Source organism: Lasioglossum baleicum, chromosome 11 (genome assembly GCF_051020765.1).
Source record: "Lasioglossum baleicum chromosome 11, iyLasBale1, whole genome shotgun sequence".
Lineage (NCBI taxonomy): Eukaryota > Metazoa > Arthropoda > Insecta > Hymenoptera > Halictidae > Lasioglossum > Lasioglossum baleicum.
The window spans coordinates 16,640,702-16,666,211 of NC_134939.1; the positions used below are offsets into that span (position 1 = coordinate 16,640,702).

A 25,510-nucleotide genomic window follows, 5' to 3' on the forward strand; every position below is an offset into this window, starting at 1 on the left:
TTAAATGCAAAATATAGAGGAAGTCGGGGTATTGTGAGCCACGGGGAATCGTGAGCCAACGCCATCTCTGTTTTACTGGTAAATAATGACAGCTGCGAAATACGACAGCTGTTAACTAATTATCCTGGATCGAATAAAAGTGTTAATTCCGGGATTTTGGCTGACCGTTGTCAATAACAGGAACGCGATCGCTAAGTAGTGGTCCGTCTCGGTTGACGGGCCACTTGCACCCTGCACCCCCTTTCGGCAGGGGTGGTCGTCCAACTCACTGACACCCCACAACGCGGCAGAAGAGCAGTCAATCGGCTTCGCTAACAGGGATATCACTTACATGCAAATTTAGAGCTAAAATCCTGACCGTTTCGATGAGCGTGCAAGTGGTGCAAGCGCTGCGCTGCGGCGGGGGGTGAGTGGCAGGACAGCGTGGCTGTAGCAATGCGAATCGCGGGGCTGTGCTGGCAAAAGGGGACGAGTGAGAGAGAGAGAGAGGGAGAGATCAGGAGGCGCGATGTATTAATTACCAGTATTGATGTCCATTTGCAGTGAATTGATGTGTGGTCAGTGTTGCATCACGCACAGGGGTCGACCGGCCGAAACACACGGTGTGCAAGCGGCGCTCGCAGAGGGATGAGCCCGCATTCAAACAGGGGAGAGTCCGAATGGCCGTGTGCTGCGAATTTAATCGACGTCGATCACACGTATCGATAAATCGCGATCCTCGATTTTCCCTGTTCGAACGGCTCGAGGAATCGCCGCGTCAATACACCGACTCTCACTCTCTCTCTCTCTCTCGATGGGTTCGTATCTTCAACGTATTCTTCAAGATACTCTACACAAAAATTTCTTCTAGAAAAAATTCAAGAAGCACTGGCAACGCACAAGAAAAATCCAGTGAATCGCTTATTAACGGAGCTAGCTAGCATTTTGCTTCCGAAGGGTTCACGACTGGGTCAGGGGTTGGGTGAGACCTTGAACCAGTTCGTGCAATCTCATGGGTGGGTAGGTGGCGATAGTTGTACTAAGCGGTGGAAGAGTTGCTCGTTCAGGGTCACCGGTAATCAAATTTTCCGGAGTCATTCAAAAATCCTCGGCGTAATCATTCCCGGCTGTGCAGTCCCCTTTGTGACAAAGGGAACCGAAGTATTCAACGGAATCTTCAGTTCTCCCGTAGCGAACAAAACGATTGCTAAAAATGATTAACCCCTTGCATTCGGAGATATTTTAACACGAAAAATAAAAATTTCTTCCAACCAAGAATATTTTCATAGTAATATTTCCATTCTGTATGACATTTTAAATTTGATGGATATGAAATTGGTGAATACCCCATACAATACCTAGATGTTTGGTAATTACTAATATTTGATAACGTAAACAATATTTTGAATAATGGTAGAGCAACTTTTAGTGGCGCCTCGGAGTCGCCATTCGAGTGCTAAGGGTTAAAAATCCTGTTTTTCCCTCAAAAAAAATGTTCAGGAAGAAAATGCTTATCGAAGCTCTGCTGCTTTCGGAGCACGGTTATTGAAATTGGCTGGGATTCTTGATAATAGATATCGATGCCGATCTCACGCCCGGTTAGCAGTGATCAATAGCGAGGCCGGGCAAGTTCGATGAAGGGATAGGCATGACGGATGCCGGCCGCGGATCCCGAAGACCTATCAAGACATCCGTCGTCGACGTTTCAGAACGTAGAATCGGTCGGCAAGATTTACGAGCAGTCTCGACCGGTCTTTAGCCGCTTATTAGCATGCGGTATATCACGGCGGCTGGACCAGGCCAGGGTCCGCGACAATAATTAGATAGATACGGGACACAGACGGAACAGGAATGGGACGTAGGTGATGCTAGCTGGGCTAGCTAGGTATCTACGATCCCGGAGAGAGAACCAAAAGGGATAGAGAGAGATAGAGAGACACACACAGAGAGGGAAGAGAGACACATACAGCAGGCTCTCTGACTAGAGGACGAAACGCGGGGTCGCAGAAGTGGGTGGCGGTTGGGTGGCGGACTGGAAACAGCCAGAACGGTGCGTCGTATGCAAATGATGACGTCATACAATACCACCCTCCGGTACAAGGGGCTATAGACAATGCATCTGCACAGATAGGTCTCGTTCTACAACCCGTAGTGCACTTCGTGCTCCGCGTTCTGGACGATTCGTGACTCTGACACGGGATCTGGGATTGTTCTCCGAGACTGTTACCATGATCGCGACGGGATTTCAAAGTGGACTCGCCCCGTGAGCCGAGTGCGTAACACCTCGTCCATATGTCTCTGCCCCACCTTTTCTTCCTCGCGCCTCAAATTCCTTGTATGCACGATTCGTGTTCTTGTCGAACAGGCCACTGCTGCATTTACGACACGTGCAGATCCAGGAAGCTAAGGGTTTCTATTTAATCATTCGAATAATTCATGTTTGCTACGAATGAAGATTTCATAGTTTATGGAGAAGGATCCCAATGATCCTGTTTGCACAGACTTTATTGTTCTTCCATGCGGCTCAAACTCCTAGACTGCACGATTCATGTTCTTGTCGAACAGAAAGAATTTTTATGCGAAAAAAATGCTGCATGGACATTTCTTTCTTTAATTCAATTCGAATAATTCATGTTTGCTATGAATGAAGATTTGTCAGTTTGCGAGGAAGGATCCCAATGATCCTGTTTGCACAGACTTTCACCGGCAACCTAAGGATTCGCAAAATCGCTAAGTGGATAACCCAGCAGCGTAACGCAACGCAACGCAACGAAAGCCGCAGATCGAGGACGATACGCGTGTGCCTAGCCGCGATTAATCTGGATTTCAGCGTCAGTGCGATAGACGGAAAGCTTGAACAGTCTAGTAGCTCGTATTCGCCGTTTCCCCGGCCGCTGTTGCCGTGATATCGAATGTCACTCGCAGGATCCGTCATTTCATTCGGGCCGATTCGACCGCACGTCATTGCGGTAAGATCTCTCTCACCCCCGCCCACCCCCTCCCGATTACGCCTGATTTTCTGTCCAGGTGCTTCATCGAAATTCCCTTGAATTTGCGGAGACCGCAGAGGATAGGGGTTAAGTCCTGAAGTCATGCCAGCCAATCGACCGAAACCAACGCTGATGCCTGTGTGATCAAGGATACCTAACACCTACCCTAAGTTTTGCGCTTACTTTAGCAGGGAAAATCATAAATTAACCTTGTGCCCTCGTAGACAATGCCGTGGAAAATTAATTCGACTATTTTTCAGTAAATTGCGAGCTTGCGGTTAACGCAAATAATGTTTATTTCGCGTGATGATCCTGGTTTGAAAAATATTCGTACAGTATTTCCAGTCGAATTTATTTTCGTTTCGTATCTGATAAAAATGTGAAATTTCACGCTACCGACTTTATAACGGCGGTCCTAGCTCCTTATCCTTCAAATTTGACGAGTAGATCGCTCAGGCCAGGATGGACAGGACTCCCGAAGTGACAGTCGCCGCGGAACACGTGTCGGTGGTTGATCGAGGGATCGAATCATTAATTGATTTGATTGATAGTATCCACGCACGTTGACGGTTGCACATGTTGAATAGGGCGAGCGTATCGCTGGTTCGGCTGCGATATGTCCAGAGGATTCGTACGTAGGGTTCACAGACACGTAAACGCGTGTGGGGGGCTACACACAGAGTCACAGAGGTGTAGAGAGCAAGTATGTTGTTCGCGCTCGCGCTTACGCCTATTCCCACGTGCGTACACGCATCAGCGAGCGGCAAACGTGCTCGTACGAAGCCTAGGCTCGAGGTTGCTTCCTCTCTCGGTTGCTGGGTTGCTCTCTGGATGTTCTCTAGGTTGCAGAGGCAACGGGCACACGTGTACGCCGAATGTCATTTGTCATCGCGGCTAATTTGCCACGTTCTGAGATACGGTGACGCCTCTGACGCGGTCATTATTAAGATGCGAATTAGTAACAATTTGCGCCGGATTTAGTCTGGACTTGATCTGTTTATGGCCCACACGGATTAGGCTTCCGGACCTTGCGCGTAAATCAATATTAACCGGCACGGGAGCCCGTCCGAGTCGCGGTGTTATCGAACACGCCGGATCATCAAGGTCTTCTGATAAGGATACGAAACGAACGGATCCGGTATACGGGTCCGGGGCGACACAATGCTCGATGACGGCCCTGCCGCAACCTGTCACTGTCTTATTCCGCTGAAGTATTAGGTTGTTGCATACGAAATGTTCCATTTTAGACTTCGACTCTTGGAAAACTTTTCGATCAAGAAATTCTGATACAGTCTCTAGGTTTATTATATGAAAAACTTTGAGGTACAAAGCTAACCCGTAACACTAAACGTGCCACGACCGGTCAAATAACCGGTTCTAGATTTTTTTATTTCACAATTAATGAAATTGTAAATATGTTTCATAAGAAATGATTAGATTCCGGACGTTCATGCAAAATAAAATTGCAAGATGCAGGAGCTAAATATAAATTTATATTCTTCATTAATAACTTTAATGTGATGAATATAATGTTTTAATACTCTCAAATACTCTAATATTCTCACTGTTTCAGATTGCACTTGCTCATTTTTATTATAAACGCATAAAATCCGGAGTCTAGAAATGATTTAATAAATATCTTTATTGGAGCACATATTATAATAAGAACCGCGCAAAGTCTAAATTAATTAATTCTTGTCATTTTTATAAGGCAACCACGTGCCTGTTGCTTTCATAGCTAGGTACATTTAGTCTTAGCAAAGTTTATTTCAACGTCAATCAACGCGATTGTCGTGTATTTCTTTTATATGCCTGGAAAAATTAACGTTTATGTGATTTTTGATTAATTTACTTACTAGTCGTTCACGGTAAAAAAGAACTACAAAATCAAGATAACAATCTTGTAAACAAAAAACATGAATGACCATATCTTATTTTGACCGTAATACAATCAAGAAACTTGAAATGTCTAGATAGAATACATTGGGTGCAGAATTTCACACACATTTCTGATAGTAAATATTGTAAAATACCTCAACAATAACGTTTTCCCTATGGCGCAATTAACATCAGCTGCAACCTGTTCTCTTTGGCTTGCGGAGGCTCACAGAAATTTCAAACCTTTTTGTCAGCCCGTCCGATTTAATCAATTAACGAAATTCGAGTGTGAATTTATTCGGCGAACGGGAAGAGCGAATATCGTGCAACGAAGGGGATGGAGAGAGAGAGAGAGAAAAAAAAGGATCTGAAGAGGAAGGGTGATAGCTGGACCACAAGCCTTTCTCGATGGTGTATAGCTAATACAACGGAAGAGCCCTTTGGCAGCCTAGACAGAGCGACAACCCTCGACAATATACTCCATGACAAGACATGGATCCCCATTAATTTTTTTAGCCAGTATAAATATTTAAACGACCATTTCTCATAGGTCGCGGGGCTCTTTGGCCTCCGGTTTTTGCCCTTCCGCCCTTTCACCTGGCTTACATTATTAATGGGCCACGGTGATTTATTAGAAACTTTCCCCGCTGCCTTTTTGAAATTTTATATTAATATTCTGGATGCTCGAGCGATCGTTTCGTTCTTTTTATTCTTGATAGGTTGTAACACTCTTTCGCGATAGCCGCGTTACAACGTTCTCCTGATCGATCAACAATAGAGAATATCGAAGGACTCACCGAGTTCCCATTTACGTCCTAAAACAACAACGCTAATTACAGCGTCGAATCGGCAGATTAATCTCGCGATCGGGGGTCGGAAGAAAGTCTCAAAGCGTGGGGTCGGTCAAACAGGTAACAAAGTCTCCTCTTAGACGTAAACCGGCCGCGTAACGAGGGGGTGGTCAATAAAGAGAAAGCTAATAACGAACGTCTAGGGGTAGAGCCGGGGTTGCGGGGGTTGGACAGGTCGAGAGAAGGGGTGGGAACGCGAGGGGTCGGAGGGGTTGGGTGGAAAGTGGCGCGCTCGAAGGCGACACTCGAGGCAGAGCGCGCGAGCGAGCCGCTATCGCGCTATTGAAACGGCAAGTGAAATATACGAAATAAATCTTGCAAGACCCCATTCACCGGAGACAATGCAGCGTCCAGTCTATGGACGGTGGCGGAGGGTAGGTAGAAACGTATTGTGCGATGTTAGGCGAGGGTGGTGCCGGTCGACGAACGAGAAACGCCAACTCGAACTGTTCTCCTCGTCGACCCCGTTCCCTCGTATTTTCTCGCTCCTTTTCTATCCTGAACACCGGGTGGCCCTCTTTTCGCCATCTTTCTCCCGCCGAACGTGGTCTCTATTTCCCAACCCCCTACCATCTCTGCCACCACCACCACCGGCCGTCGGTGCCACCACCAATACCATCAGTAGAGGCAGCGGCGCGCTGCCACCGACCCACCACCATCCTGTTTCGCCCTCTTGGACTTCTCGACGACTCTCCTGGCCCCTCCAGCTCACGACGACCTCACCCACCCCCGCAGCAGCCAGCAGGACGGTGTCCATCTTCCCCTTTCTCCTTTCGGTCTCTCTGTTTCGCTTCGATTCACGAAACGGTCCGCGAGTTGGTGTCGCTGGGTAAATACCGACGGCGTGCGGGCGATCTTTGCATGGGGTGGTCGTAAAGAATGGTCGTATTCAAAGTCCGGCACCACTTCTGTGTTCCACCCTCCTCACTCACGCTCTCTCTCTCTCTCTCTCTCTCTCTCTCTCTTTTGCTCGCGCACCTTCTCCCTCTCGCCCCCAGTTAGCCTCGCTCAACGTCCTCCAACGCTGAGCTCTGCTGCCTAGCGCGTTCACTTCCTCGCTGCGACCACAGTGCAAAGTTTCTGAACCGAGACAACCCGCAATATAATGCCACCCTCCCAGCCAAAGGTACGCGGACCAACCTCGCACCTCCGGCCAGACTCTTCCTAGATACACCCCCCGACTACCTTTTCCTCGCTTTTTATGCAACTTCGGCAGGATTCTTCGCAAGTAATTTCGAAAATCATCGCTTCGTATGCCGCGCCATTCTGATTCTTAAGATACTTGTACTCGTACAGGTAAATATTATGATTAACCCGGCGTTAGTTAGGTGGGCTCTCACAGACCCCAGAGATTTTAGATTGATTGTAACATTGCAAAGATGTTTCATTAGTTAAGTATTTTTGAATAATAAAAATTTAATTTCGTAGATCTGCGTTTTTACTCTGATAAATTGCGAGCCTCTTAAGCAATACCTAATTTTATATTTATGAATAAGGTATTTATTTTTATAATGCAATATATTTTTCCCTGGGTTCTGTGAGACCCCATCTTACCACTTACGATACATTTTCCCACCTTACCAACGCCGGGTTAAAATTGAGTAGATGAAATTAAAAATTGATGATGTCAATGTATGATTTCTCCCCTGTTTTAAAATTATTATGGGAAGAAATAACATTCAGTTTGGTTTCTGTTTCTCGCAATCGACGCAGACGCGTGCAGATGCGTGTTCGAAAAATTATTCTGGAGGTCGCAACCTTCGAGAATCCAAGGTCAAGAACGTACTCGACGCGACTGCGCGATTGAATAGAACTGGCTGTAATTTAGAATAATGTAACGGTTAAATACACGGCAGCGATGTTTCAGATATTGGATAAACAATTTCAATATTCAGCGCGACGAATCACGGAGGCGAGTTTACGAAAATTGAACGATGGGAAAGCAGGTGAGCCATGAAAATCCGCTAAGTACGTTTGCCGGGTTGCCGAGGTCGGCGTTTAAGATAAGACGCGCGCGGCCTCGTTAACGGTCGCATAACGGCGGATGCAGGCCCTAATGAAGCACAAGCAGCCCTGGAATTTAGGAAGAAAATGTCGGCCATTCACCGGCGAAAGTATCGAAAATAATGAGATGAGCGGCCGGCACGAGGATCAATTTCCGCGGGCAGGATTTTATCGGCTCGGTATCGGTCTTCGTACGAAGCGACGCCGCGCTGCCGGAACAATAACAACAGCCTTATCGCGCAGGCCGCTAATTAAAAATAATTATATTCTAAGGCTGATCCGCAATCGAGAACGAGAGAGAAAGAGGGAACGTGAATATACGCGACAGGGGGTGGTTCTCCGGCGAGAAAACGACGCCCATTATCCCTCCAATAAGATTCTTGTCAATGAGTTATAGGCGTTTTTTACAGATGTAAGAGGCTTCCCTTTATTGCGCATCAACCCTTTTTCCTAAAGCCTCCACTTTGTCAAACCGCTTTTATTTCGGGGGATAGAACCGCTTCCGTAAGCCTTGATATCAAGAACCTTCGGTTTATCTTCTGTTGAATCGTCCCACGTCACTTTACATTCTTTCTATTCTTCGTATTGTCTTTTCTGGAACCGCGGAAGAGATCGTTCACACTTGCGTACACCGAATAATTAAATAAAACGAGTGTTTTACATATAACAAAATAAATGCGCTTGAATTGAATTGTTGAAGATCGCGAAAGCGTTGAGTTTCATCGGAGAATCGCAGCGACATTTACGAGCGGCGTTAAGATGGATTCGCCGTGAGATTAATAATTAAAAAGTCGCACTCCAGGTTCGGGATGGGCCGGTGGTTTTTTTGCGTCCCCCAGGCGGCCATTTCCGTGGCATTAGGTTCCTTATTTATGGACTTTCATTAAGATAAAGAAAAGTAAAGGGAAGGGTTGCCATCGCCAAACACCATGTAATTATTTCCACGAAGGTCTAGCGAAGGCTTTCTCGATTCTTTCGGTAGAGGGTCTCTCTGAAAAGGGAACCGATGCAAATAAACCCATCAAATAAATTTCGATATCGATCTTCCCGGTTCCGAGCTCCGAAAAAGGGGTGTGCCAACCCCTTCGAGCCTTTGTGCGGCTACTTCTACTCCTTGGCCTGATCGATCCTTTGCCACTCGAGAATTCTGAACCTGCTGTTGACACTGTGATCGCCGATTAAACAACCAAAACTTCACGAATTGCCACTCGACGCTGACAAATGGGTCACGGATTTTTCGATGTTTCTTCTTATTTCTTTGTGGAGGCAAATCATTTATTACTAGGCTGCGGATCTTTATGCAAAATACAAATTGTCCACGTCACGGTTTCAATAATTAGAACGTTTTTGTGGTTCGTAATTTCTTTTAAAAAGGAAGCAAATGTGTGTCTGTTGTATCCCTATATGTTCTCTAACAGCTGTACATTAACAAAATCAAAATAGAATTTTATTTCAATTTAAAGAAAATTAATAACTAGACTGCGGATCTTCATGCATTTATGAAGAAATTGATTGGGCGAAATATGAAACAGTGAAAGATTTAAAAAATTCAAGAATGTTGTAATGTTGTTTTTAATGTAACAAAGTCGTTAAGGGATGAAATCAATTTTTATGTTGTTTCTGCTTCCCACAATCAATGCAAAACATTTTTATTTTGCATAAAGATCCACAGTCTATTAATAACATAAATACATATTCATTAGACTCTGTTCAGAATCTTCATCACGTGTCTGACTCGATATCCTAGAACAAGTTTTTAAATGAAAATGTATTTTCTTTTTAAATCGTCTTGAAAAGTCGAAAATAACATAAAAATGTCCTTTACTTTTCCCATAAGCGCATAAAATCTGCAGTCTATTTATTACAGACAAGTTGGGAAGGCTAGTTGGCAGCTGGATAAAATTCGCTAATTTTTGCGAGAGCCGTAACGGCGGAGATTTTTGCATAAAGTGTCCAGGGTTTCATTCTGGTCCGCGCGGGCAAGTGTTCGAACCGGGCGGCAAGTTTTCATTTGTTCCAAGTTACGAACAGGTTCAGCGATTGTTCCGGTCGGGTCAGGACGTAGACGTAGGTGGTGAAATTGAATGCGACTGTCGGGAAAGGGTGTGGGAAAACGTTGAAGCGGAGGTGACGTGAAGCCCGCCACGCTACCGGACCCGTCAACCGTATCTTTGGGACGAACATTGGTCAGCACTAGGTTGTACACGAGACCCACAGACACACGGACTTGGCTCTCCCTCTCGTACGGGGTCTATCTACCATCAACCAGAGAGAGAAATGACCAAGGGGATCTACGTACGACCATTGTCCCGCGAACTTTGAAACAACTTTCGGCGAAAGAGTTCCGTCATCGGAATGCAGGAACCGTGACTGGCCTATGTCAAGCCTGACTTTTTAAAACTGCCTCCCCGACATTGCCTGTTCGATAAAATCACCCTAAATACATCGAATCATTCCGTTCTCTTCGATACACCTCCTCGAATATTTTCTTTGCATCCCCTTCAAATGTCTAAGAAAATTCTGTAGCTGTACACGTTCTTTCCTACGCCAGAATTTCTGAAAGAATCTTCCTGGACTTTGAATGAATACACAAATGAACAAATGGATATTAAAAGGCAATTACACATTACCGACCGGGGATTATTGCATAATTTTGAAAAGTCTGTGGTATGTGGCTAAACAGTTTTTAATGGAAGCTTCAATAGCAACAGCAATTTTCATTTTCACCCTCAATAACGCAAAAGAAAATTTCTATGCTTTCTTTTGGTACAGCACAATTATTGAAACTCCTATTAACAGGCTTCCGGTAGGGGTAAAGTGTTAGAATGATGAAAAACGCACAGCTAAAAATTGGATAAAGGCAGCATAGTTCGAGACTAGTTCGAAAAGGCAGCTCGAGATGGCAGCACTGGCCAGCAGCCTTGCAATTCCTACCTGTGCTCTTGGATTTCGCGAAATCCAAACCGATATGAACCCCGTAAAAATTGAACAACAGTCCTTGGAATAATTAATATTGTAATTTCCAGCATATTAGATGTTTAATGGTTCCGACCTATTTCCGGCAACGATCGAGAAACCCGGAGAAATTTTCGCAGAGACGCACGGCATCCCCGGTTCTCTATATGTATACACGTCTATCTAATTACAGTTCGCAGTGACGCTGTAAATAAGATACTCGGTCCGCGATTACCATACAGAGCTTCTGTAGCATCTGAACGAAAAAGAAACGCTTTAAACACGAAATGAATATGCAGGATCCCCTATGAGACATCATATATATTCGCGGTGGCTGGTACACGCGCATAAAAGTCGTTACACTCGTCGCCGTTTTGTACACCGTTGAAGAACTTTGCAGTCAGCGGAGCAACGTTCTCAATTTTTGGAAGAATCACCCACGGTCCGACACTCGAAAAAGATTCTCCTGCAAACACCGTGGACATTCTCGCCGCGCACACCAGCTCGCAGGAATTACCTAGTTAGCTTAGGGACGTAGAATTTTTTGGCCGAGCACTATTAACAGCATTGCGTAGAACGGTCTGTAATTACACGTTGATTACAATTTTTTGGCGACTTGATAAGCCGGAAATATTATCATGCAGATTGTGGACTCTGCGGGGCAGGATTTATTGTAAAAATGATTTGTACTTGTAAACAAACAAACAAACAGACAAACAAGAAAGCAAGCTAATAAAAACGTGGTAAAATGGTCCGCGAGTGTTTATTATTTTCAGTGGAGTCGAATGAGGTGTTTTTGATTGAAATTATTTGGAGGATGCTTCGTGTTTGTTTGTGGGGCATTGTGGGTTGTAGGAGGATGTTTCCAAAGGACCAACGAGTGGCCCGAACGGATGGCGAAGTCGGCTCGGTCGCAGAGTTCTGATAAGTCATTTCGAAATAATAGTGGTAGGCGGGCGTTAGGCGAGTTTAAGGTCTCGGCCGGTCCTTGCACGAGGGCGAAGGTGGCGAACGACAGTTTAGGGGTGTAAGACGGGCTGACCTCAGGTCGTGACCCCCATTTATACTCTATTACCACTACATTAGTCTCCACTGCAGGGATTTATGATCCTTGTTCGAGTTCCAGGCTGACCGAAACTTTGAATCGATTGCAAAACGCTCTGCCTTCGAGTTTCCACTCTCAAACAACCTATCGATGGCTTCCCCATAGTAATTCTCCTGTTTACTCACGAATATTTCAAATCGATCTTCTTCCACTTTCTCATTTCTTCCACTGCATAAATTAAAATTTAAAGAGCAAAGGACCGACTACGACACGGTCGAAAAAATGCAATCATGGCCAGAAAAAAATGGCTCGTCCCTCCAGACATCAATTTCGTTCCGCTCGCGGAGTCATCGCCGCTCAGGAAGGAAAAGAGTCCGGGGCGATGATTCATAGAAGAAAATCAATATATCCTTATTTTGCGGTTGTTCCCCTCCCCGCCGGTCCCCGGTCCCCGGTCCCACCCCCGCACCCGTAATTTTTAATTACCGTTATCTGGTAGGGTGGCGCGCCACCCTGAAATATTTCTCCCCGCTACTCAGTCCGGAATCACACGCCGATGTAAATTACCGCCAGCAAGCCCCGAGACTTTATCTTCTTTATCTGGTCGAGTATTTTAGCGGTTATTTTTTCCGGTGGCCGCCATTTCCGACCGACCAACCCAGCCAACCAACGCCACCGTCTCGCCCAGACGAAGCAGAAATGGAATTAGCTACTTTAAACGAGAAAATTTTTAATTATTCCTTATCGAAAAGCAATCTGCCAGGACCAGCCCCCTCCCTCGCCCCCTTCTACTACATCCACCCTGTAACACTATCTCAGGGGCCACGTAACTTGAGGATGCTGCGAGGTTAACGGGAACACTCGTAATTCAACGTTCCTTCCTGCGACTATTTCGTGCTGTGCATGATCTTACGACTCTTTCTTTTCCGCGATCGATGTGCGCCGGAAATGCTGTTGCGCCGAGATATACGCTCGTTTATTATTCATCTCTGCGTCAAGATATTTTATAAAACGCTAACGATTGATGTATTAAAAAATACCACATTGCATTTTAAAAAATGAAGGTGACCTTCATATCTCTAATAAGAATTACATAAAAACAAACCTTTTTTTGGTATCGTACGAGGTGAAGTTAGGTGAAATACCCAGTATAATGATCATTCGTTAGACATGTTGTAGATTTCAAGAAAAATTAACTGGTTGACTAGTTCCATGGGAATGGGCTTCACAAATTAATTTTTACCCGAAATTGAACTGTTTTTCATCTCACTCGTGAAGAATCGCCGTTCCAGAACAAATTTCCCCATCGCCCCGCGGATTGACTCCGCAACGAAATTTTGGAGAAACTTCGCCACGTATCGAGAAGCGAGCGTATCGCGAGGAAGTCATAATCGGACGCCGCGAAGCGAAAGAAAACCTCGCGTTAGGAGAGACGAAAAAAAAGCCGAGGGAACACAGCATCGGGAAAGGTTTTCTCTTAAAAGTGTCGAGTATTAAAATCAACGTGGCGAGGAAGACGCGTCGGGCTTAATAATTCAGCACGTTTGATGGAACGCGAAGAGACAAGGGGACTTATTAGTTCACGAGAGCGATAAAAAGGAACTTATTACTTATCCAGCCCTTCCAGCGCCATCCTCCGCTACGCTGAGGAATATTCATCGGGGTGCTTACGTACAGAGAGAGAGAGAGAGAGAGAGAGAGAGAGAGAGAGAACGTGAAGAAGATCGGGACATACACAAGGGGAGATTGTCAATTTTCGAACACCCGTATTGAAAGGCGCTGATAGGCCGACATCAAATATTCACCACTTCCCGAGGCCCTTACCGAGTTATTCCGCCAAGTCGTTTATGTATTATCGAGTAATGGGAGGAGTCGATACGCGGACGAAAACCTCGAATGGCTCTCCTGCTTCGGCGTTTCTCGGTTTATTGATTTTTTCCACCCGAATTGTTGCCTTTTCCTCCTTCGTTCAACCGGGAAGAATAGAACAATCTCCAGAGAGCAACAATATACATTAAAATGTACATCGAGGCTGTAGAAAGAGTTGGAAATCCTGTTCGCAGCGGGGAAAGAATTTCGGAAGAAAATCATTCGTCGAATTTGCTTTTTCGATAATTGCTTTTAGGGTAGCAGACCGTAGTCGATAAGTTGCAAGCGAAGAGAGTTACTATGCTATGCGACCGGCGATACAACGAACGTTTACAGAAGGCAACGTTAACGGGGACGGAGCGCGAGTAAAACGAATTAAACGTTATCTCCGAAACGGAAAAGAATCTTTCCACTCGAAAAAATAGAACTGAAACACGCAGCGTTCGCCGGGGTCCGCGCTCCCTTTTAATTTCATAATTAATTATACCAGTGTAAACATGTTCTTAGGTTTCAAGCGAAAGGCAACGCTGACGAGTTTACGTTTTCGTGAACTAAATTTCTGCCGAGAAATGGAGGCAGGCAGGCCGTGCCAACGCTGCTCGCGAGCTGCCTGCTTTCGAACGATGTTATATTTCTTTCCGTAATGCGAGAACATATTTGCAATTTATTTTCGTAGATACTGCGAGAAACCGTATATCTCGTTTCCGGCGGGCAACGCGGGAAAAAATCAACGATTCCCGTTCCATAGTAATCAAATTTATTCAGACCATGCCACGCAAACCACCCTCGTGCGAAGCCACACCGTTACTACTCCATGCCTCTCTCTCGCTCTCTCCGGTATGTGCAACATTTTTGATCTACGCACAGGCGGTCAAAAAAATTAACCGACAAGCAGTTACCGGTTCAAACTGCGTTTCTTCATGAATTTTCATGATATTCACCGTTTTTTCCTGCAACATATTCCACTCGAAAATGTAAGGGAAATGAGCCGTGCACGATTGTCGAGCCGACTCGTTTTCCAAACTGTCGACAATTCTGCTTTTGATTAATATTGACCGTGTCTACCGCCTCGTTCATCCATTTTGGAAACGGCGAATGCGCTACTTTGTTGCTGATACGCAGAGCGATAGCCTGCGGGGAAATTCGAAAAAATTTCTGTTCGGAAACCATTCAGAAGAAACACGATTAAAAGTGAGCGTTCTACGTTCGACAAACGGCACGTAGATTTTCACAATGAAATGTTCTTTCTGCGTTGGGAAACCGGATTTGTACAAGGAAGATTGCCGAGGTCCACCAGATTCCTATCGTTCATAATTAAGCCCGGTGCTCCCGAAATACACACCCCCGGACAGATCTCGCAGAAAGGAAAAGAGAGTCGAGGCCGTCTTGAGCTTTTCCCTACGGCGTCTCCGCCGCTGTTCCCTGGCCACCCCCTTAAACCACCCCCTAGAACCACCCCCATCGTCCCAAACCATCCGCGTAACTCTCCGTTGTCGAGCGTTGCGAACGAAACGAAAATAAAATGTAAGTGGAAATTTATCGCCCCGGGCGATAGGAGACGTTTCCGTACTTTTAAATATTTTATAAACTTTCTTCCTGTTCGTGCCTGCCCCGTGGTTCCTCGGCGAGGCCGTGACGATGGGAAACGAGAGGGACAGGAACAAGTGGAACGACTTAGGAGAAACGGGAACCTAGTCTCTCTTCTCTCCATCCTCTTGTCGATTTTTTACCTCCTCTCCACCCCCGGGGGACCGACGTTGTATGCATACTATATATCGTAATGTTATTAAAACTTCTAAATGGCTATGGATTGCGAGTCACCGGGCGCAGGCTTCATCCCCCAGGCGACAACCCCCGATTCGATGTGTTCCGTTATTTAACGGTGTAATCGACCACTCGGCATTCGCATAATTACGCGAAACAAACATTTTCCGTATTTATTCAGGTGGTCCACAGTCGCCAGGTACTTTTACCTGGAAAGTATTCCGAACTTAATGAAATTTTGGCACGTCATTTGGGGGTACTCTGGGGAGTCGAATCTGAGTTTGCGACCTCGAGGACCCTGTGCTAACTTGGTGAGGGGGAAAAAACCACGATTTTTGTTACCTGTTTTTGGTATTTCGTCTATAACTCAAAAACTATGGGTCCTACGAACTTTTTCTTTTCGATGGGCCTCAATTTTTTTAATCCTCCCACGAAAGCGATCGTCTCGAAAAATTCGGGGCGTCGATTCCATCACCAGCGAAACAAGAAACATTTTTCCCGCATAAGATGGCGCACTATATGTACATTTTCCGGTTGACGATGCGAGACCTATTTAACGGACGCGAGTCCGGTAATGGGATTCGAACTTACCGCCCCTGGGAGCCATTCAGATCCGTTCGCTTCATCTTCTTTCACCGCGTTCCGTGGCTACCCTAACGTGGCTGAGAAGGGAACTGGGAAATTTCGATGGGAACGGAAGCATCGATCACTTGGAGCTGGCCTTTTAGAATTTAAAATTTGTATGCTGCCGGGAACTACATCGCAAACGGGGTGTTCCCATTTAGGGGCTGGTTCAATCTGCAAAAAGAAAAATATATCCTGAAAAATTATGAACTGGGTATGCATGAACCAGTTCAAATTAGACTGCCAGTCAATGAAAATCTTATGGACTTAGAATATGTACCAAAATTCGTGCTGCCGCGGCGAGGTTAATTATAAAATATGATGGTCCGAGGAGAATTTGCTAAGAGATGGCCGTCGCAATATGTACGCGGCGGTTTTCAGAAACGAACTAATTCCCGAGCCGCGGTTCCCTGAGACGCGCAAAACAATAGCCAGCTGTCAAACGGGGCAGAAACGATTCCCGAGCGGGTTTTGGTGACCGCTCGGTTTGCGGTTCATTTGTCAGGGATCTGTCTTGAACGTATCAGCGGTTGTTTAAATTGGCTGTGTAAGTAGCACGAGAGGTGGGGTTGGCGAGGCCAAAAACTAGCGATTTAAATCCATTTTCGTTTCAGGAAGCTGTTAAGAGGGCAGAGGTGCTGGTAAACGATGCCGTTTTACTCGGAGAGAACGGTTCTCCTCCTTCGGCGATATTTTAGCGGTCAGCGAAGATTTAATGGCAAATTAAGTAATAATTACCCGGGAGAGGTTCGGGCGTTGCCGGACGTTCCCTTAACTGAAATGCGATTGTATTCCTCGAGTTCGATAATGGGAATGCAAGAGCCGCGAGCAGAAGGGCCACTCTAGCTCCATTATCGAAATAGCAATTAGAATAAATCAAAAGTGCGGCAACTCGTACAATCGGCCCACCAATTTGCCCCGGGAATTACCGGCCTTGGTGTGTAACTTGCCGCTGATCTGACGGATTAATAATCGCGCCCGCGAACGTCGATGAAAAGCCAACGGCGAAATATCCGCGGATTTCTTCTTCTCTCGCACACACGCACACATGTATCCATGTCACAATATAAAATAAAATTTCCATGGAGAGAATTTGTTCGAGAAAATTACCGGTTAACCCTTACCACTCTAATGGCGACTCTGAGGTGCCACTAAAAATTGTTTACATTATTAAATATATCGGTATCTAATCAATTACTAAACATTTAGGTATTCTATGAGGTATTCTGCCAATTTTATATCCATAAAATTCAAAAAATCATAGGAAATGGAATAATCTAGGTCGGAAGAAATGTTTAATTTTCCAGTTAAAATATTCCTGGACTCTTTCGATCCCAGCTCATCAGCTGTTGATGCAACAAACAACTCTCCGGACGGCGTGCCGTTCCCAAAATGCCCGAGGAACACGATCAGGCCCAGCGAACATGTGTCTAACAGTTGGTTTCCGTGAGAACGACGTCGTGACAGAGGATCAAGGGTTCGCGTGACCCTTTGGTGTCGTCAGGAGCAGGTCGACAGCGTCGTTCAGCACCCCATGGGCAACATATTCAAACCTGAACGGTATTGGGTTAACCTGAAGAAAATTCGTCCGTCCATCCCGAAGGAATGAACGCCGGAGAGAACAGAAAAGAACAGAGGAAAGATCGAAGTTTGTTGGGGAAGAAAAAGGGGGACGGGGTTGAGAGGGTAAGTCGCGGAAGCCTGGAGTATTGTTACCGGATGTCCCCGTCGGCGTTGACCGAAGATCGTGGTAATTGGATGGAGGAGATCGAGCACCCCTACGCGACACTAACGCTCTCACACAATCCTCTAGGAAAACCCACCCTCCGGAAAACCCGTGGCTCGAATACCTTCTGGTCAATGTATCTCCCGATGCTTTCATTTTCGAAGATTGCACAGCTCCGGAACGAACATTTGTTAACGGTACAGTCATGATCTGTTTCCGATTTTACCACCACATTTTTTCCATGAATGCATGTAATACGATTTTTTGACGAAAATGCGTTCATTAAACACTAAACCTACCAGGTTCCACATTTTTTATTCTACAATTATCGAGATAATAAAAGCGATTTCATAAGAAATGATTGTATAGATATCTTTAGTAGAGCACGCATTACAATAGGAGCCGCACGAAGTCTAAATAAGATCAATCTTGTCATTTTTATAAGGGAACATGTGTTCCAGGTACTTTTAAGGCTCGGTAGTTTTAGTGTTAAAAGCGACAAAAAGAATTAATGGGTATCGATTGTTCTCAACTTACTAAAATTGTTAGGGGATGAAAAACATTCCTGAATAGTTCTTGCGATAGAACAGCTACAATTATATAGAAAACAATTGTATTTTTGTAACCAGATTTACCTTCTTCGCAAAATGCGTACGATAAGTAGAATGAGAAGTGTGCGGTCAGACAGTGCAGACACTTGAGACTCGAAATAGAACGCTTTCTCCAGCAACCTCAATGAAATTCTTGAGAAAGAAAAGCTCGTGTGAATAATCATTCTTTAATATCTCACTTTGCAGTCAATACTTGTATCAATATTTGAATATATCTAATACCTTCAATTTTTTAATCCATCCTATACAACCCACAAGTAAACTGCAAGATTGTGGACGTCGCATAACCGCGCAGGGGTAGCAAAAGTTGTTAACCAACTTTTGCCAACGAGCGCGTACCAATTTTCATACTCTCGGTTCGCGTTTTCCGGGACGATTTCCCGCGAGTTTGGCGTACTTTTTCGAATCGGGGGATGAAAGGAGAGTTCCGACAGGTGGAAGTTGGGTTGCTGTCAGTCCGAGGGGGATGTCCAGGATCGGAAACCAGGTCGAACAGTGAGAGCCACTGAAGTTCAGCGGCCGGCCGCAAGAATTTCCCCGGTGAAGAGGGAGAGAGAGCGAGAGAGAGAGCGGGAACGGGGTTGGTTTATCAGTCCCAGCCCTTCTTGGACGTTAGTCGACTGGACGGACGAACGTTAGAGGGGTTGGCTTAGTGCTCTGCTGGACAGCACTTGATCTTAGAGTAGCGACCACCGGCTGGGTTCGGCTCAAACTACGAGCAGGACTCGACGTTCGTGGTTTTCCCGCAGCCCGAGAGAGGGTTAAAGGTTGTCGCGCCAACGAGTTGGGTAAACGGCATTTAATAGAGGACGCTAATGTCATCTGTGCAATTTGAGCACGTCGTTCGATGTCCTTTTGTTCGATTTTAACGTCCATTTTCACGGCTTCGCGAGGATTTAATGAGAACGATTCGGTGCCACCCCCTCCCGCCACGTTCTGTGTGTTTAGGTACCGACGATTTACATTTATTATCGCTGCGTTTAAAGTGTAATAGAATCGCGTCGGTTAAACGTGTCCAAAAGCGAGCTTTGTCCACTAATAACTAGATTGCGGACATGTTGCCGGATATTCACTGTTTTTGAGACTCGTTTGCGGAAATGATGTGGTTTGATGGGAATTCGGATGGTTCGCGAAAGCCCCGGGAAATTTGTTTCGAGACATTTCAGTCGAATGTTTTCGTTCGAATTCTTCTATTAATTGTAGCTATAGTGTGAAGGAAAGGGTATATTCGTGGTAAATGATTTTGTTTTTTAATGTCAGTGGAACGACGGAGTTGAATTAATGTTTAGATTGCACGGACAGACGAGTGGAATCAATGATGCATCGATTTTTGCGCCGTTCAGCCACAGCGGAGAATGAACAGTGAATATTTGAGTGTTTAATCTACACTTCAACGTGATTAATTGTAATGTGTAACCGACTGAATGAGCGGGAGTATTTATGGGGCGGATAGTGAATAATTGACCGCGACTTATTGCCAGACTGCGAATAAATACACGTATCAGACAGAAATAAACTCGTATTTATTTCATTAAGATTATTAATGGTCTCTATTCATCTAGAAAATTAAAAGCGCCTCTTTTATTGAAGCGACTGGAACTAACAGCTGTCTAAAAATTTCTAGACTTGCCGTCTATTATTATTAGACCGCGGATTTTATGCATTCCCAATAACATTGTGTTGGTGCAATCTGTAATTCTTTTTGGTGCATTTTCGAACAGGAGAAAAATGAAGATAAGCGTGCAATAAATTGTCAACGTGTTAAAATTATTAAAGAAACGTTTCAATTTTCCTAAGAAATAGACATTGAAAAAAAGAATAAATGTCTTCTAATGCCTTGAAATTTTCCACCTATAAATCCATAAAATCCATAGTCCAATTACTGACGATCGAAAGCCTTCTGCTCTTCAGAAAAACGTCGACCAATTCCATTGAAATTCCCGGAGCCCTGTGACCAAATTTTCAGCGTAATCATCTGTGATTACTAGACTGCTGATTTTATGCATTTATGACAAAAATGGGTACGCACAATTTAAAGCTATGGACATGTTAAAAATATTTATAGGATAATTAAAAGAAGAATTCAATCTTTATTTGGCTCCTGTGTCCTGCAATCAATGCAAAATAAAAAGGCACTGCATTGATTGTGGGGAGCAGGAGTAAAACAAAAAATTCATTTCATCCTTGAATGATTTTGTCGCGTTAAAAACAACATTACAGTATTCCTCAATTTTTCTAACCGTTTACAGTTTCACGTTTCACCCAGCCAATTTCTTCATGAATGCACAAAAATCCACAGTCTAGTGATTCCTAATCAAATCCTAGTGGTTCAGCTGGGAGAAGTGCAGCTCCGCGCAAAGTTCTCCGGGAAATTCTGTTCCCAATCAACCGTTGTTAATAACTGATTTATCCGCAGCACGTTCTCCATTGTCGTGCACGTTGCGCTAGTATAACACGGAGTAATTCCAGGTGAAAAAGGGTTGGGCAGAGGTTGAATTAAAGAACGGATCCGGAGAGCGAGATACCTTTCAACGGCCGATTGCATCGAGAGCAGAGGCCAGAGCGACATTGTGGCCACACTTAATTCATCCCCGGGTTACAAAAGCTATGGGATCTGAATCTGAATCTGAATCGAGCGTGTCGGATATTCCTCTGCGACGCGGACGGGGGAGGAAGAGGAGGGAGATCGTCGTCGTCGTCGCGCAGGTGAACCCCGACGGTGTCGGAAGTCTTTTTCTATATTGTCCGGGGGTGAATAACGAGACCACTCAGTCATTCCCTCCAATTTAAGTGTAACGAGCCACACCGATACGTTCCGTCTTATTCTTTTCCGTCGCCGGCGGCCGCTTTCTCGCCCGGACCCCCGATGTAATCCCGCAGAATCCAGACATTTTTCACCATTACTCCGGCCGACCGGCCGTCGCGATGTGCCCGGCAAATAATTAATTTCTCACGAAACTAACGAGCATCGCTTTTCTCTTCGAGACCGCGCCGACCCGCTATAGGCACCTCCACAGGAAAGAATAACAACGGATCGGGATCGAGACTCCGTTTTCCGGCCACCGAAGCGCAGCTCGTCTAATTAACCGACCTCTATCGAATCCGGATGTTCGGTTGTTATTTGTTCCAATAGCTCAAACTCGTCGAGAAATTGTTCCGACTCGTAGTCAACAATTTTAGTATTTCACGTAAGAAATTGTAGCGTGTTTAAATGTTTAAATTGCGAGTTAAACTAAAGTTGACTTTTCAATGAGATAATAGAGTCTGAATGGGGCTTCGACGCGTCACTAGGTCCCAGTTCGCCATGAATCTGTGAATAATCCGCATAATCGAAGATTCTTGAGGGTCGAACAAGTGGATCTTGGTTTCCTTATGAGGGTACACCAAAGCACCGAAGGGTAGTTCGGTTCGGGGTGGGAGCTGTTTCACGATAGTTCACACGATCTATGAGCCAGAGTTCGCTAAGAGACCATGAAAGGGTGGATTTACTGGTCCGTCCCACGTTCACACCACACAAATCCAAGTGACCGTTCGGGGTCTCTGCGTCCCCCATTCCTTCGTCTTTCTGGGCCAACTTACAGCCGGCGAAACTGTTCGCATGCTCTTGCTATCATTTACCCATCGACTGATGCAAACTTCTCAACCAAACACTAATTTTCAGCGAACTAACTTTTGTGTTACCTGGCTTGAGAAGTATTCATCGAACGGTTTTTCAGTATTCAGCTCCTCTATAAACGCGTTTCAAAACAAATATTTACTCTGACGCAATCGAAAGAATGTTCTCTGTCCTTGCTTAATATTAACCAATTATTGTCTTTGGTTCTGGAATAGATAAATCCCTCGGTGTCGTGAGACACAGTGCAACAAAAATATTAGATCGTTCGTGGTGTATCTTGACAGCACAGAGCTGGGTAAAATAGTATTTTAAATAGTAAATAGTAAATAATCCTATTTATTTTTTAAAGTATGTGTACAACTTATTTAATTTACAGACGCGATTCAAATAAATCTTGAAAAAGATCCAAACTAGGATCGAAACGTTGATTTTGTTTGACAATTAGCAAAGTTACATTATAATTCGTAAGAAACGGTCGACCCGTTGCGCCGAAAACATTTAAAAATTTATAATAAATAGTATTCGAAATACTTGTTTCACCAAATAATGCCCACCTCTGCTTGACAGCTGAAATTTCGGACGTCGAACCAGTAAAAATCAAATGAAACGCTCGAAAAGATTAATCCCCAAATTCCGAAGTTGAAACCACTTCCGCATCGTGCTCGGCCCAAAGAAGCTCGCTGCCAAAAACAATTTCAATTCCAATCTCGCGAGATCGGACAAAAATATAAACCAGCCGAAGCATCGACATCCCAGTTAGCAGACTTAATACACCGCCGGTAAATATTGACAGAGGACCGTGGAATATTCGTCGGTAAGCAAACGAGAGCGAGCAAGGCGTCCGCAGATCAAAGAAAAATTGTAGTCGACTCGAGGCGTCGCCAGGAATCGTTCCATCAGAGTGTAAGACGTAAACGTCGCTAATTCCAGCAGCCGGCACACGGTTCCTCTTCCTTCCTCGTCATAAAGCTCAATTCTTTCCTGAACGTTTTCGCGAGATGCCGCGCGCCCGCGTTTTCCGCTCCGAACCCGAACAGCGGAAGCAGCCGCTTTTATGCTCGCACGACGTTTCAAGTTATGCTAATTCGCGAACCGTCCTCGACTTCCCCCACCCACGCTATCCCGATCCTGGCTCTCGGTGGAGGGATATTTCTCAAGGAAAAGTATTGTAGTCGCATCGAACGTATTCATAACCGGCGTTCAAGAAGACACGTCACTCTCCTCGGCCTTTTACTCGACCAACGCAGCTAGACGACAATTTTATGCCGGCTTTTACGAGCCGCGAGAGCACACTTTGAATCGGGATCCCAGGAGTTACAGGGTCTCAGAAACTGCTCCTCCATCGTGACACGGACCGGACGGATTTTAACTTTTATTCCGGAACATTGTCGCAACTTTGTCCGTACGTGGCTGGCTTATTTTTACCCGAGGCTTTAATTCGCCTTAACGGAAGTTCGCCGGCCCCCGAGCCAACTATAGTGGATTATTAGAGTGCGCGAGCTGAGCCACCCTCTATCAGTAATCGATTTACAGTCGGTTCAACAAGAACGCGTCGTTCCTCATTTTGTCACGACGCAACTGTTTAACATTCGGTTACTTCGATTGTTTCAACACTTGGCTTCAATGGCTTCAGGTTAAATCAATTATATTCAGGTTAAATCAATCATACAGGGTGTCCCAAAATTCCTTCAACAGCCGGAAATGGGAGGTTCCCGAGATCATTTGAAGCAACGTTTTCCTTTGCAAAAATGTTATCCGCGGCTTCGTTTAGGAGTTCTTAACGAAAAACACGGACCAATCAGAGCGCGACCTAGGTCTAGGTTAGGTACCAACTCGCGTTTAGGTCGCGCTCTGATTGGTCCGTGTTTTTCGTTAACAACTCCTAAACAAAGCCGCGGATAACATTTTTGCAAAGGAAAATGTTGCTTCAAATGATCGCAGGAACCTCCCATTTCCGGCTGTTGAAGGAATTTTGGGACACCCTGTATAATCATATAACATATAAAATAAATTATGGTTATAAGGACTTTACATTCGTCAGAATAACTTCTTTATGAATGGACCAAACGACTTCAATTTCTCTGTGAGGCTAGAAGAATTAGTTCAGTAAATGGCGTCTAATAAATATGTTGACGAAACTCTCATTTGGTCGGAATTGTGGAAAACAACAGTAAAAATTGATTTTTACAATTTTTCCAACAGTTGAAATTTAATAAAAATATTGCTCCTCGTCTTTCTGGAGAATCTACTTCGAACGGGGAACTACGTACATTGAAATGATTTTTCACATAGCAGCAATATCCTCTCGCGCGATTCTCGTCGCTCCGTGACCTTCCGGTTCCGAAGCACTAATGGGTGCGTGGAAATATTTCATGCAAGTACACACAAAGAAACCCACGTGGTTCGGAGGGTAGCCGCGAAGGGGTAGCAGAGCGAGGGGCTAGTAAATGACGCGTGGCGATATTAAAATGGCATAAAAATGAGCTGTAATTTGTATCTGGCTTCGAAACTTACCCCCCCTTTTCGGCGCGACCGACTTATACACTCCCTGCCCTTGCTTCCACCCCTACTACGTCGTCTAGTATTATTGTTATTAATCTCAAAGGTCGCGAGTGCACTTAATACCCTGAGAAATAGCCGCGTTTCTTTATCGGCCCTCGACTGAAATATAAATTCTTCGGGGTGAGGGTGCGGCATTGTAGAAATCTTCAAATTTAATTCTTCACGTATAATAAAAATCGTGTAGCCAACGAATTCGCAATGATTTTCTCCAGTCAATTTGTCAGTCGAAATGAAGAGGAGTAAAAGTAAAAGTAAATTCTGGTTTCTTCTAGCACAGCTCCGCGATGGTGAATAGTAGATATTGAGGGGGGTAGAAAATGATCTCGCAAGGAGCGCAACATTAGCGCCCGCTGAACGACAGTTCTCTTCATTCAGCCCAGCGAAATCCTTCCGCTCGAAAGGATCCGCGGATAAAAATACCATTTGAATATTTGGCGTACATCCTCACTGTCATTTATAACGCGTGACAATAAAGTCTCTGGCTGGTAGTAATCTTTATGGAGCGATACGAAAGACGTGTACACGTCCTCTCCCTCTCTGCCCGTGACGCTTTTACGATATGCTAAGCGTCGCCCTTTTCGAAGAAATTCGAATCTTTATCGTCCCTCCACCTCCTGCAAGCATTTTCCACCCCCTTAGACACCGAATTGACGATCTCTGCTAACAAATAAACTACTTATGCTGTATCACAGTGTGTCGAGTGACGTCAGGACTGACTTCGAATCACATTATCGCGTCAAATGTTCGCCGTACTATACAAGCATGTCCCTCTAACCCCTTGCCTTGCGATATCGAGTCAGACTCGTGAAGAAGATTCTGAACAGAGATTTTAGAACATATAGGCGTACAATAGATGTTAAGTTTCCCCATTTTTAGTAAATTAAGAATAACAAAAAAAGTTTTGATCACTGAAATCGTAAAATAAATCGTAGAGCAAGGGGGGTTGAGAGGGTAGTCCCGTCGGAAGCACAAAGCTACGCACGTATGTAGCTATTTTCACAAAGCTGTGGCAGCTACATGAACCAAATAAATATAA

General features: G+C 44.9%; 1 protein-coding gene across 1 annotated transcript in view; it reads right to left on the reverse strand.

The window, feature by feature from the left end:
- LOC143213353 (uncharacterized) overlaps positions 1-25,510 on the reverse strand; it is a 238,620-nt gene that overhangs the window by 153,502 nt on the left and 59,608 nt on the right. Inside the window, exon 2 of the mRNA XM_076433109.1 lies at positions 15,927-16,133. The gene's annotated coding sequence lies outside the window, so the exon portion shown is untranslated. The remainder of the gene's footprint in view (positions 1-15,926; positions 16,134-25,510) is intronic.